A 15,472-nucleotide genomic window follows, 5' to 3' on the forward strand; every position below is an offset into this window, starting at 1 on the left:
TAACCACACCATTATGGGAATAGTATTATTCCGGTCATGGGTGGGACAGACCGATCCGCACCGGTATACTGGGTGGAGAACATTGGAGTTATTCAGGGAGGTGCACACATTCGTTTTGTAGCGGTCCCACCCTATGTCATAAAGTGGGAGCACGCTGTAACAGGTACTGACCTCTTCGGGTGCTGGAGCCGGGGTGCACACGTAATACTGTGTCCCCAGTATTTGAGTGCCCATTCAAAGTCACAGTGTGGGTTTAAAGCTGCTGGCGCACAGCCTATTAACTGCACCATGGAAGTAATGGCATAATACCACGTCCTTCCACAGGCAGCATACATAGGGGGTGGGACAAATTGTGTCACCACCAGTGCGCCCCACTACCAGCATGGACACTTCTGGTGTCCGGTAAGTGACAGCAGTTTTTGCTTCAAACCTGAGGCATCAGTTCAAGTGGCCCAGGAACGGATTCCTGAACCCTCCACTGTCCACCTCACTGTGAAGGAAAACATTAGAAACCTGCAGGATTATGTTGTACATTTTGGCTATGCAATTCCCCCTCTACCCTAACATCCTACCGCTCTGCTAAAAGCTGTAAATATCTCACAAAAACACTTCTATACTCTCGAACGAAAAACAATTGAGATAGGGAAAAAGATTCTCGAGATCACCATTCTGCCTTGGTGGGACCTTTTCAGAAATATAGAGGTTCCAGTCTGGATCAGAATCGCTTCCCATACTTTAGTTATTTGTCAACTCGCGATTATACTTTACTTATGATGTCTCATTTGCTGAGTGAAACGCAGAGGCCGTCAGGTCAGGCACCAAAGGGTGCTGAACGTTCCTTGGCCGAACTTGGGAATCGTGCAGGGAGGGGTGACACCATACTGCCATGTTTAATTTGTGTTTGATTTTACCTGCTGTACACCGCAAAATCTCAAGTATTGTAACAGTGTTACTTAAAAATGTACCTTTATTTTACTGAACGTGAAATGTGTTTGACTATGGATCGTTATGTTACTTGAGAATGTGTTTGACTATGTGCTTTTACTTTATTTTACTTAAAGTTGTGTTTGACTATGTACCGTTATTCCACTGTGAAAATTAAGTAAAAGAAGGACACGATACCCTCTCTATGCTATAACCGAATTGTAACAACTGTATTCGCCTGTAAATTGCAATTGCTTTTCAACGGGGGATGCAGGGTAATGTTTAGCTAGAATAAATGCAGGGAAGGTTAACTCTCGGGAGCAGGAATTTTGCTTACCTTGATTGACACTCAAGTGTGTGGAGTGTCAACAGGGGTGAAAGAAGGGATGCAAAATTCACAAGAACCCAGTGTTTGGGCTCATTCGAAACAAAATTTAATTTGGGACTATCTACAGAAAAGTTTGGAACTCTAAAGTGCTTATGGAAGAAACTATGGGCTAGACTTTCCACTTCACATCGCCCAGCTAAGGCCCATCTATGGCCCAAAATGGACCTCTATCGCCCATTTTGAGCAAAAAGTGGAAACTAGGCCCAAAATATCACCGGAAAAATAGGCCCCCAAGTTCCCACTTTGATCGCTGAGATGATCACCCAAATGATCGCCCACACAAGGCCCATCCCAAGTTTCAGCACTTAGCATGCACTTCGCTGGGCCGATGCAAGGTCCAAAAGAGTGCTCAAAAATAGTTGCCTTTTCAGGGCCTTAGAGAGAGAAATGGGCACTACGGACGCCATTTTTAGCTTCTGAGGAAGGGTGGAGAATTGTTCTGAGTTATTGATGCAAATTGTACTCAGAAATTTGGGACAGGGAATATAAGCAGGTATTATTACCCTTATTTATGCATATATTGGAATTATTTATTAAATAGCTTTTACATAGTGAAGTTATTTAATGATATTCCGTGGGGAAACAGAATAAACAAACAACTCTACATGAAGAACTGTACATTGTAAAACTTATGTAAGTAAGAGAGAAGGTTCAAAAGTTGTAGAAATTTTTTTTTTTATTAACAAACAAAGAACTAATGAACAACACCCTCCCTCCAACGCCCCCCCCCCCCACCCCCCACCCGCACCAACCCACCCTTCCCTCAAAATCCCCAAAACGTTACAAGAAGAATAAATGAACATTTTACAGAACAAGTGGCCATTTAAGTAATGATAACAAGTGACCATTTCAGTCATAACAACACGTGACCATTTCAGTCATGCCAACAAATGACCATTTCAGTGAAGATAACAAGTGACCATTTCAGTCATGCCAACAAGTGACTATTTCAGTTACACTAACAAGTGACCATTTCAGTTATGACAACAAGTGATCATTTCAGTGATGATAACAAGTGTCCATTTCAGTCATGACAAGTGACCATTTCAGACATGCCAACAAGTGACCATTTCAGAAAGAATGGAAAGGGAATAGTTAAGTAATGATAACAAGTGAACAAGTGAACATATAACTTTATGCTGGTTGCGTAAAATTTAGTTATGTTTAAATGTAATCCAATAACATTGTAGATTCTAGTTACTATTTAGATCATTAAATAATACATAAATATAAATTTCAACTACTCTCGCAGCTGCCAGTAGGCTGTTCCACTGTTTGCGGGACTGGTCTGGTGTGCGTGTTTCATTGGAGGCGGATGTGACTACATCGGCTATTTCGGACCAATTCCTGCGATATGCACGGGGTGGAGGTTTCCCCTGCCCACCCCGTGTCAGATCCTTCCACCTGGAGCTGACAGCCTTTATGAGGGCCTCATTTGCCTCTTCACTGAAGGGTTTGGCCCTTCTCTTTCCTGCACCTCCCTCCATTATTTAAATTTATCTATAATTTGGATAAGACTTTCTGACCTGCTTCCTTTCTCCTCTCTCTCTCTCTCTCCCAGACCCAACAAGAGCTTCTAAGCATGTCTGAAGACCCTTGACCTCTCAAAACGCAGGAAGAAGCATCAACCTGAAAAAAAAATCAACATGCACATGCGCAGTAATGCGTTGCTAGGGAAGCTTTTTTTTTCATTCACTTCCGTTTTCTTTGGGCAATCAGGAGATCGCCGAGAAATTACATCGCCCATTTTACATCGCTGGGCTAAGGCCTAGTGGAAAATCGCAAAAAAAAAATGGGCCTTGAGCCGGCAATCAGCACGGGCGATAGGTCCCGCATCGCTGGAACAAGGCCCATTTTTTCAGCCTTAGCCTGAAAGTGGAAAGTCTAGCTCTATGAACTTTAATAGAATTTTGGATTTTAAAAGACAAACTCAAGGCTGTGGGCAGACCTACAGAACTAGCAAGAGGCAGTCTAATTAATTGAAGCTACCTGGGTGTGAGGACTAAGTTGACCTGTCTGGAGGGATTAGTATTTGAAAATCCTTCCCCTACAAGCGACATTAACATCACAAAATCACCCAGAGGTAGCTACCCATCAACATGGGTCTGAACAACCATTTCAACATATACATCACAAAGAGGCCCAATCCAGCCTGTAAGCAAAAGACTAAGCACAAAAGGACATTGCAATTACCAAACTAATATTTCCATCAGGAAACAGTTTTCGAACATCAACTCACCCAAAACATATCAACTTTTAATGAGTCCACCAAAATATTACGAAGAAGAACCAAGCCTGCCAAAATTATACGAAGGATTTTGAACAGATTTGGAAGCAAGATTAGAACACTGAAATTATATAACTGGCCCCTGTTTTCAACAGAGGTTAGGTGGTTGCTAAGTAGCTACAAGGTTGCTACTACCTCAGATGCCATACTACACCAGGTGCTATACTGCGAGTATGTCATCACGACAAGACGAGAAACCAACGCGACAGTTGTAAACTAACTTCTCCAGCCTCGAGGTCCTGAAGGAAGGAAGAACATCACCATCGCAGCAGCAACCAACCACAGCTAATGTGGTATCAAGGGAAAAACAACCGCGATCTACCGTTAACTATCAAAAGGATTGGTAAGCATAGTCCCTGCCTGCCCTGGAGTCTAACCTAGCTAGAATTAGGTATTGGGAGGTGGGAGGTATATTTTATTGCAACCCCCTTTGAATGTGTAGTGCATGGTTCTTTATTAGAGTGATTTTAAGTTTGACCTTGTGCCTTTCCTTGTACTAATAATCCTGTATTACCTTGACTGTAATAAAACCAACGTTCTTTTGCATCAAACCAGTGTCCTTTGCACTTTTGTCACACCCCCCAAATAAATCCAGAGTACAGAACCCAAGGGAGTGGGAGCGATTTGAACCTCTCAAGTTGATCAGAAGGGAACCTGACCCCCTCATAGAGACCACCCCCTTACCACAAGGGACTGCTGCAGTTCAAGAAGGCGGCTCACCACCACTTTCTCAAGAGCAACTAAGGATGGACGATAAATGCCAACCATGCCAGCAATGCCCACATCCCAAAAATAAATTTGAAAAATATATAATTGAAAAGTAATAGTGGTACTGCCTACATCCAGGAACAAAGCACATTCCTGTGCACATGGTTACTACTGACCCCAGCACAGTGGGAAATATGAGGTGCAGTCACAGCAACAAATGTATGCACACTGTCCAGAAAATGTAGCAATTGTAATTCAGTCCAAGTGTTTCAATCAATTGGTATATTCAAAGAAATGCAATGAAGGGGTTGCCATTTGGAGGGAAGGGAAGCCATTAATAAACATGAAAACAATCGATAGAATTACAATACCAGTACCCTCTTCACCGGGCATCATACTGAATGGAATTGTTTGATTGCATGTTATTTTATAAATCCTGCTTGCACTGACAGTATGGCCTAGAGACTGTGTTGTGCAAGATTACACTAACACGTGCATTCTATCAAATGCCTCCATCTTCTATTTTACTGGAGCAATTAATCTGTTTAAAGTGACACTGCCTCCATTAAAACAATGGACAGAGAAATTTGATAAGAGCGCACTAAGCGTTTGCATGATAGAGTCAGCTATGGATCATTGGGTATCACTCTCGCCTCATGAGTCAGAAGGTTGTGGGATCAGAATCCCACTCAGAGACTAGAACACAAAATCTGGACTGACACTTCAGTAGAGTGCTGTCTTTCAGATGAAATGTTAAACCCTCTCAGGTGGATGCCAAAGATCCTACTGCATTATCCAAAGAAGAGCAGAGGAGTTCAGCCAGTGGGCAATATTTGTCCCTCAACCAACACCAAGCAAAACCCTGATCATCTGGTCATTATCACATTGCTGGGACCTTGCTGTGTGCAAATTGTCTGCAGTGTTTCCTACGTTGCAGCAGTGAGTATACTTCAAAAATACTTCACTGGGTGTAAAACCCTTTGGAGCATTCTGAACTTGTGAAAGGTGCTTTTTAAATGAAAGTCTTTCTTTCTTTCACATCATCATTTTTAGGCAAGAGCCGAATTGTAATTGGGATGTTTAATATTTTTACTCAATTTCTCTTTGGTGTACGTGGCATTTGAAGGTTTTTCTGAATACCAGCTCAGGTTCAGTTTATTAGAGGTTACTGCTACTGCTGTCGAGGGCGAAATTGGGGAAGGAAACAATGGCCCATGTGGAAGGAAGTGGTGGCCTTAGAGAGGAACATCTTTGATGAATATGACCGTCAATGAGGAGAGTGTGCCAAAGTATCCCTAGCTCTGATGCTGTTACAATTTCTGTCACTGGTTAGATGCCATTTTGCCTAGAAAGAAGACCCTTATCCATGATTTTCCTACCTATACAATATGTGGTGTTTGTTTTACAAGTGCCATTGGCTGTATGCGAGACAATTCAAAGGACTCAGTTAATTCATTCAAATGCCAGATGCACTGGAGGTGAAAACAACATACGATGGCCTGGAGACACAGAGGGACCGAAATAGCCACCAGCCGAAATAGCCAAACACGGCGGATAATTCAAATGAAATGAATATTCTCCGCCCGAACCCATGGGGCGGAGAATGGAGGGAAATTGCCCTCCTTTTGTGTTTTAATTTGTTACAGCAGTGTTTGGGGCGGTTGAGGGCCGGAAGTGCGTCTGCAGCGGGGCAGAAGGCGCGCACTGTCATAAGCGCCACGCTGAGCACTTTCTGGGGTTGGCATGTACCCAATGGGGCAGGAACACCGAAACCGGCTCGGGGGCAATTTCGTATGGGTCAACCCATCCTTCTGTCCCCCTTCGGAAAGGCCTTACCACCCCATTACTGCCTCGTAGAGAGGACCTTAAAGAGGGGGGCAATTTCGACCCCAGAGTGTTAATGCATTACCACCCTGTGCCAGGATGTGGTAGGACTTGCCACTCACCAAGCTGTGAGTCCTCAATCATCTGGACTGCCAAGAGATGGCACTAAGTGGAAGCAAGAGAAGCTGGAATCAGAGGGAAGGCTGTCCAGGGCGATGCTATGGGACTTCTAACAATTGTGTCAAGTGGGTCACTGGCAGAGATAGAAGAGGATTGAGGGCTATACTGAGAAGTATTGGTAGAGATACTCATGTACTGTGTAGAACATAGCAGGAGCATAAAAAGAGTGTCGTCGGGCATATAGGGTGTAGAGTCTAACAGTAGGGGAGTTCTCCCAGACAATATTTCTCCCTCAACTAAAATCACTGAAAAACAAATTATCTGGTTATTTATCTCACTGCTTTGGGGCCTTGCTGTGCACAAATTGGCTGCCGAGTTGCTTATATTACAATAGTGATTATACTTCAAAGGTATTTAATTGGCTGTAAATTGCTTTGGATATATAAATGCAAGTCTTTCTTCTTTTTCATATTAAGATTATATTATACAATTTTGCTTGAATTACTGCTGGAAAAGTGGGACGTCAGGTAGAAAGTTTCCTGATCCTCTTCCTCAAGGTGATCGATTTCCATAATGGAGCGGAATGTATATGGTCTGAGGATGGAGAGGGCTTAATGGGTTGGATGACCATATGAGGCTGCGCTCAGTCAACTGAATGTGCATGGTGCAAAGGAGGAAAAGGGGAGAGAAACTGAAATGGAAGAAACAGCTTGAAAAAGAATGGTGACATTGAATCCAAATATGCTCTTTAAATCAGCACTGTGGTAGTTTTTATAAGTTTGGATATCGTGTTGTATAATTTTATTGGTCCATCTATTTAGCCTTCCACCACCCTGCCAGTCGCATGATACAATCATCATCATCATAGGCAGTCCCTCGGAATCGAGGAAGACTTGCTTCCACTCCCAAAGTTAGTTCTTTGATGGCTGAACAGTCCGATACGAGAGCCACAGACCTTCCCTGTTACAGGTGGGACAGACATTCGTCGGGGAAAGGGGTCTGTAGGGCTGGTTTGCCGCGCGCTCCTTCCGCTGCCTGCGCCTGGCCTCTTCATACTCCTTGCGTCGAGACTCAAAGAGCTCAACGCCCTCCCGGCTGGATTTTCTCCACCTCGGGCGGCCTCCTATGTATACTATGAAGCCTGCCCAGCGAAGCTGATCGAGTGTGGTCAGTGCTTCAATACTGGGAATGTTAGCCTGGTCGAGGACACTGATGTTGGTGTGCCTGTCCTCCCAGGAGATTTGCAGGATCTTGCAGAGACATCATTGGTAATATATCTCCAGTGACTTGAGGTGCCTTCTGTATATCGTCCATGCCTCAGATCCATACAGGAGGGCGGGTATTATTACAGCCCTGTAGACCATGAGTTTGGTGGTAGATTTGAGGGCCTGGTCTTCAAACACTCTTTGCAGGCGGTCGATGGCTGCGCTGGCGCACTGAAGGCGATGCTAAATCTTCACATCAATGTCTGCCTTTGTTGATAAGAGGCTCCCGAGATATGGGAAATGGTCCACGTGCTAGTCGCATGATACAATATGGGGTTGTTGACTAATCATCGCAATCAATGTCTATCAATTAGTTGACAACATACTCAGGCATGACGCGAGGAAAATCCCAGTGGTGGAGACCTGTGGTAACCATAGGAACAAAGTCACTTTTCTTTCTCCCAAGCAATGCTGTCACCACATGCATGCCTCAAATTACTCATAATCTGTATTAAAAAATGTTATTTTCTGAAAGAAATCTATCTAATTTGCATCTGAATGAATCAATGCTAACCGCTTCCACCAACTCCCTGGGGAACCTGTTCCTTAGACTGACCACTCGCTCACTGTTGTTTCTGCAGATTAGTTGTGAATTTACCTCACTTCAAGCGAAGACTGTGCCCTCTGTTTTTACTGTTCTGGACAAGCTAAAATAGCTTGTTAGGGTTTTTATTATTCGTCCCTTTAAAGTCATAAAAATAGCTATTATATCACCTCAACCTTCTCTTTCCTAGTGAGAATAGACCCAATTTACATAAACAGCGACTCTTCACCCTCGCAAGATGCTATGTGTTCCCAGGACAACGAATTGCATCCTGGTCCCATACAGCAAGGCTTTCTCTCGGCCTTTTGCAGCCCGCCATCTCCTATCCAACTGAAGTAGCTCCCTACTTTGCTTTTATCTCCACAGCATCAGTTGCTCGACTGATATCAATGTAGAACTTGGTCTGACTGACCACACCAGACCTGCTATTGGGTGTTGGTGTCACTCCTGCTGGACAAAGTTCCTTAAGCAGGGGGTTGGGGGGTGAGGGTTTGAAGGTGGGGCGGGGGGGGATGTGGGGAGTGAGAAGATAATTATTTAAATTAAAAATTTATAAACTCGTCTTCTTTTCCAATTTTTTTTTGCGAAGGCTGCTCATACTGGCATAGGAACCGAAGCGGACCATTCAGTCCACTCAGCCTGCTCTGCCATTTTGTTTAGCACCTCGATCTTCTTCATCCGATTCCATACCTTTCTTTTCCAATTCCTTAAATTTCTTAAATGCTTGTTCTCAAATCTCTCCGAGGACTTGTCCCATTCTATCTTTTTAATTTCCTCCTCATGGAACACTGCTCTAGCACTCGATTTCCCCATCTCCCTTGTTCCACCATTCACGTCCATTTTTCGTCTGTTTGCAAATACATCTTACTGTTGTCATCCATTTACTTTCCAAATAGGCCATTCAGAAGCGGAATCAGAAAGCACTTTTTCACACAAAGGTTAGTAGAAATCTGTAATTCTCTCCCCCAAAAGGCTGTGGATGCTGAGGGACAATTGGAGCATTCAAGACTGAGACTGATTGATTTTTGTTCGGTAAGAATGTCAAGGGACAAGGAACAAAGCGGGTAAATGGAGTTGAGGTGCAAATCAGCCATGAATGGCAGAGCAGGTCCGAGAGGCTGAATGACCTACTCCTGTTCCTAATGTTACTATGTTAGTAACAATCCCAGTTGACTTTGCATCTGTGGCTAATTAGGGCAATGCATTCAGCATTCACACAACCTTGTGGGGTTGAGGACTGCGAGCACCAGTGAGGACCTTTCCATAGAGGATCCTTCGGTACTTCTCTCAGGTGACCATTCTTCATGTGTGAGGCTAGATAGCAAATCTTGGTGGGCCGTTCATGTCAGTTAAATCAGAAACCTCTATTCATCCACATCCATTCACTTTCCAAAAAGGAGGTTTATTGTTGTTTTCAAACCCTGACATGGCCTCGCCCCTCCTTATCTATGTAACCTTCTCCAGCTCTACACCCATCCAAGACTTCTGTGCTCCTCCAATTCTGGCCCTTTCTGCATCTCTGATTTCTTTCGCTCCATTATTGGCGGCCACTCCTTCAGCACCATTGGCTCTAAACTCTGGTATTCCATCCCGAAACCTTTGCCTCTCTATCTCTCTCTTCTCCTTTAAGATGCTCCTTAAAACCTACCTTTTTGACCAAGCTTTTGGTCACAGAATATAGTAGAAAACCAGCAGAATACAGAGAGTGCAGGGGGAATGAAAACGATATAAGAAAGGCAAAGAGAGAGTTTATGAGAAAAGATGAGCAGATAACATGAAAGGGAACCAAAAAATCTGTTGTAAAACATATAAAAGGTAACCGGAGAGTTAAAGGAATGATGAGGCCAAATAGGGACAAGAAAGGAAAATTTCTCATGGAGGCAGAGGGCATGACTGAGGTACTAAATAAGTGCCTTGCATTTGTTTTCATAAAAGAGGATGAAGTTAATGTTACAGTAGAGGAGGGGGAACGGAGATATTGGATAGAATAGGAAGGAGGAGCTAAATAGATTGTCATCACTCAAAATTAACACGTCAACCAGTCCAGATAGGATGCAACCAGATTAGTTGCTGACGGTGTAATGTACTTGCTTCATGGATTCTTTGCTTAAGAATTCATAGCAACACATTGCTATTAAGAACTAGTGAGTTTATTAACAAAGATTTAACAATCACACTACACATTACCAGTTCATCTACTAGGTTCAAAACTGCATACCACATCATGGATGACCTAAACGCAACTGACTGGGGTTGTATTGAGTCTTGTGAACATCACCTGACTGGCTAAGTCACTCACAATGCAACAGCTCGACAACTAAAACCTGTGAGCATCCTCACAGGTGCATACATTACAGAGGGAAACTAGGTTGGAGATAGCAGAAGCTCTGACCACAATCTTTCAATCCTCCTTGGATATGGAAGTAGTACCAGGGGACTGGAGGATTGCAAATGTTATACCCCTGTTCAAAAAGGATGAGAAGGATAAACCTGTTAATCAGCCTAACATCAGTGGCGGGAAAACTACCAGAGATCATTATTAAGGAAATAAAGAATTCTCACTTGGAGAAACCTGGGTTAATATGGGATAGCCAGCATGGATTTGTTAAAGAAAAATCATGTCTGAAAATGCATCATCATTATCATCATCATAGGCGGTCCCTCGAACGAGGATGACTGGCTTCCACAAGAGTTCACAGATGTTTCAATGAAGGATCCGATGTTCCAGTCCTGAATTCCAATTGAGGGGGTGGAAGTTGCCTGTGCGTGGATTTTTTTAACGTGTGGTGACCGTTGCACATCAGCCACCACACAGGCTTGACAAAGCTAGGCCTTTATCTAGTGGCAAGGGTTGAACCAGGACGACTGGAGACCTGCTCTACTGCACGGACCTAGTGCGCACACATATCGTAGTGTGGGCAGGCCCGTGCTGCCCCTGGGCCCTCGGCTTTTCTGGGCCCCGTACCCTCATTCGCTGCAACACCGCCACGATCTCTCGCCGCACCTCCATCACGATTCCTCACCGCTCCTCCGCCACAAAAACACTCGTCGTGCCTCTGCCGCGATCTCCCGCCGCACCTCCATCTCAAACATTCACCAAACCTCCGTCAAGATCATCCACCACATCTCAGCCATGATCCCTTGTTACTCCTCCGCCCTGATCACTTGTCGCAAGCCCGCCACGACCTTCCATGCTCCTCTGCTTTACCAGGGGCCCGCCGATGCTCCTGCCCAAGCTCCAAACAGCTGAAAAGTACCTGACTGAGTAAGAAAGGGTTGATGAAGGCACTGGTTTAAATGTTTTATATATCTGGACTTTCAAAAGACTTAATCGAAAAATAGAAGCACATGGTATTAAAGGGATGGTGGTAACTTGGGTACGTAATTGGCTAAGGGTTAGGAGGCAGGGAGTAGTGGTGAATGGATGTTTTTCTGACGGGGGTGCTCCCAGGGATCGGTATTGCTTTTCTTGTTATATATAATGACCTGGATTTGTGTATAGGGAGTACAATTTTGAAGTTTGCGGACAATACAAAACTTGACAACGTAGTAAATAGTGAGCAGGATAGTAGCAGACTTCAGAAGGACATCGACAGACTGGTGAAATGGGCAGACACAAGGCTGATGCAATTTGTGTGGATAAGTGCGAAGTGATGCACTTTAGGAGAAGCAACATAGAGAGGCCGTATAAACTTAATGGTACTATTGTGAGGAAGGTGCAAGATTAGAGGGTCCTGGGGTGCATATAAATCTTTGAAGGTTTCAGGGTAGGTTGATAAGGCAGTTAAGAAAACATATGGGATACTTGGCTCTGTAAATCAGGGCATTGAATACAAAAACAATGAAGTCATGCTAAATCTTTACAGACCAATGATTGGGCCTCAGCTGGAGTATTGCATATAATTCTGAGCATCACTTTAGGAAAGATGCCAATGTCCTGGAGAGAGTAGAGAGGGTGATACCAGGATGATACCAGGAATCATAGAATCATAGAAATTTATGCAGGGAAGGAAGCCATTTCGGCCCATCGTGTCTGTGCCAGCTGACAAAGAGCTATCCAACCTAATCCCACTTTCCAGCTCTTGGTCTGTAGCCGTATAGGTTACGGCACTTCAGGTTCACATCCAAGTAAATGCTTTGAGGGTTTCTGCCACCTTTTAAAGCAGTGAGTTCCAGACCTCCACCATCCTCTGGGTGAAAACATTTCTCCTAAACCTCCTCCCACTTACTTTAAATCTATGCCCCCTGGTTCTTGACCCCTCTGCTAAGGGGAATAGGTCCTTCCTATCCACTCTATCTAGGCCACTCGTAATTTTATACACCTCAATTAGCTCTCCCCTCAGCCTCCTTGTTCCAAAGAAAGCAACCCCAGCTTATCCCATCTTTCCTCATAGGTAAAGTTCTCCAGTCCAGGCAACATCCTCATAAATCTCTTCTATACCCTCTCTAATGCAATTACATCTTCCAGTAATGTGGTGACCGTAACTACACGCTGTACTCAAACTGTGGACTAACTAATGTTTTATACAGTTCAAGCATAACCTCCCTGCTCTTGTATTCTATGCCTCAGCTAATAAAGCCAAATATTCCATATACCTTCTTAACCACCTTATCTACCTGTCCCGTTACCTTCAGGGATCTGTGGACCTGCACTCCAAGATCCATTTGTTCCTCTACACTTTCTCTACACTTCCTACCATTTAATGTATATTTCTTTGCCTTGTTAGCCCTCCCCAAATGCATTACCTTACACTACTCCAGATTGAATTCCATTTGCCACTGTTCTGCCCACCTGACAAATACATTGATACCTTCCTGCAGTCTGCAGCTTTAATCTTCATTATCAACCACACGGCCAATTTTTGTATCATCGGCAAACTTCTTAAGCATACCCTCATTCAAGTCCAAATCATTGATATATACCACAAAAAGTAAGGAACCTAGTACTAGGAATCTGGGACTTCAGTTATGTGGAGAGACTGGAGAAGCTGAGATTGTGCTCCTGAGAGCAGAGAAGGTTAAGGGGAGACCGAATAGAGATATTCAAAATTCTGAGGAGTTTTGATAGAGCAAGTCAGGAGAAACTGTTTCCTCTGGCAAATGGGTCGGTAACAAACTGGCATGGATTTAAAATAATTGGCAAAACAACTAGAGCGGAAATGAGGAGAAATGATTTCACGTACCGAGTTGTTCTGATCTGGACTGCATTACTTGAAAGGGTGGTGGAATCAAATTCCACAGCAACATTTAAAAGGCAAATTGATATGTATTTGAAGAGCACTAATTTTCAGGATTATTGGGAAAAAGCTAGGATGTGGGACAAAATTGGGAAGCTCTTTCCAAGAGACGGCAAAGGCACAATGGCTATAAGATTCTATGATTCTATCAATATTTCCTTAATGACTCCCTTACATGACTCGGTGTCTTTTGTCTGATAACGAGTCACTGAAGCACCTTGGGATGCATTAAAGGCACTATATAATTGCAAGTTTTTGTTGATGGTGACCAGGAGCAGGAACTATTTCTTTTAACCCTTTCACTATCCTAAACCGACCAATGTCAAATGGCACGCAATCTCAGGGATTGCATAGAACCTTGGGGCCATCCTCATGCTTGGCAACCGGTGTAGAACCTCACTGACATTTCTTATACAGTGACCAAGCTCCACATTCCCAGGCCCTGCTTTTTTGTTGTTGTTTAAGGTGATAGCGGCAAACCTGTCCCACCCACCCCTTCCCTCAACGACTATCTTATCCCACCTGTGACAGAGACTCTGGTTCTCGTATTGGACCGTACAGCCACCTAAGAACTCATGTTAAGAGTAGAAGCAAGTCTTCCTCGATCCCGAGGGACTGCCTATGATGATGATGAGGATTTAGAAATTGCAGAGCAGGGTTTAACTAAGGTGTGGTATGAAGCTATGTGGCATGGAATAAACACTACAAATACTCCTGTAAGAAAGACTAGCAGTTATATAGCGCCTTTATGACCAACGGACATCGCAAAGCGTTTTACAGCCAATGAAGTACTTTTTTTTAAGGAACTAAGGCAGCGCAGCCATCAAGTCCAGGGGGTTGATTTCAAGCGGGCGGGTTATTATAGGGGCTGTCCCTTTTACATTACATAAAATCCAGTGCCTCATGTTTACACACAAGAGGGGCAGAAACTGAAAGTGAAGAATAGTCAGCGCGGAGCGTACGTCTGACGTTGAAGCGGGCGGTGACAGAGAGAGGAAGTGGGAAGATCTGTCGCTGTGAATGTGAATTTCCCGTGAGATCAGAGCAAAGTTATGGGAAACAAGACCACGATTATCATGGAAGAGAACATTTACTTGTTGGGATTATCCGATGCATGATATTACACAAAAACTAGAACAGGAGAAAGAGCGCGAATCCGCTTTAGAAATTTCCGTTCAACTCCCAGCAACTAAAAGGAGAAGCTGATGCGTGTGTGGACATTTCTTTGTGACACTCCCCTACCTGCCACTTGGTCACAGAGTATTCTCAAAGCGGACGAGCAAATGTCCCCTTATCCCAATTCTAATCCATGAGGGGGCTACACTTAATACATCTGAGTCAGCTTCTGTTGTATTCTGCAGCCCACTGCAGATCCCCTTCTCCCTCAGCTCGCATTACCTGAGGGCTCAGGGACTCTCACCTTGCTGTGTGTCAATTTCTAATGAACCTGCAATTTCATTCAGTTTCTGCTCACTCCCCCTCCCCGATAATAAAAAACACCGGAAAATTATGAAAGGAGAAATTCCTAAACCAACAAAAACTTCAAGGGGAGATAGAGAGGTGCCGCCCACAGGGTGAGACTGGGCTGTACAAGGTTACGTAGATGCAACACGTATTTTTTTTCGTTCAGCGATGTGATTGTCAAATAGAAAGGTGTGCTCAGGGTGGGGTGGGAGTGTGTCTGACAGCATACAGCATGTTTTTTTAAAAGGAGAGAGGGGATCTCCCGGGGAAAAAATATAAAGGGGTGTCACTCCTATTGTTCCCATTAAAAAAATGTCCTTTTCGTCTCGACTGTTTTCATATCCATTAAACTATCGGGGAGCAGGGATTCCTTCACTTTCCATTTCAGTTCTTTCCTCCCACACCCCCAATTCAAGCCTGATATAAACTGGCAGCACCGTCCCAGCTAGAGATCACGGGTGAGAGGAGATCATTGCACAGCGAGACTCAAGGTAAATACTTACAATTGAAATCGTATTGAATGCAATTTAATATCATTTCTCTCTGATGAACGGATTTTGCACTTACAGGTGGATTTAGTAGCGACTGGTAGAGAATTCGCAGTTAATTAGGATCGTTTTATTAATTTAGAAATATAAGCATTTTATTAATTTAGAACTATGTTTTAAAAGTCGCTGCACCACAGACAGATGTGCAGATTTGAATTAAACA

This window comes from Pristiophorus japonicus, chromosome 4 (genome assembly GCF_044704955.1).
Source record: "Pristiophorus japonicus isolate sPriJap1 chromosome 4, sPriJap1.hap1, whole genome shotgun sequence".
Lineage (NCBI taxonomy): Eukaryota > Metazoa > Chordata > Chondrichthyes > Pristiophoridae > Pristiophorus > Pristiophorus japonicus.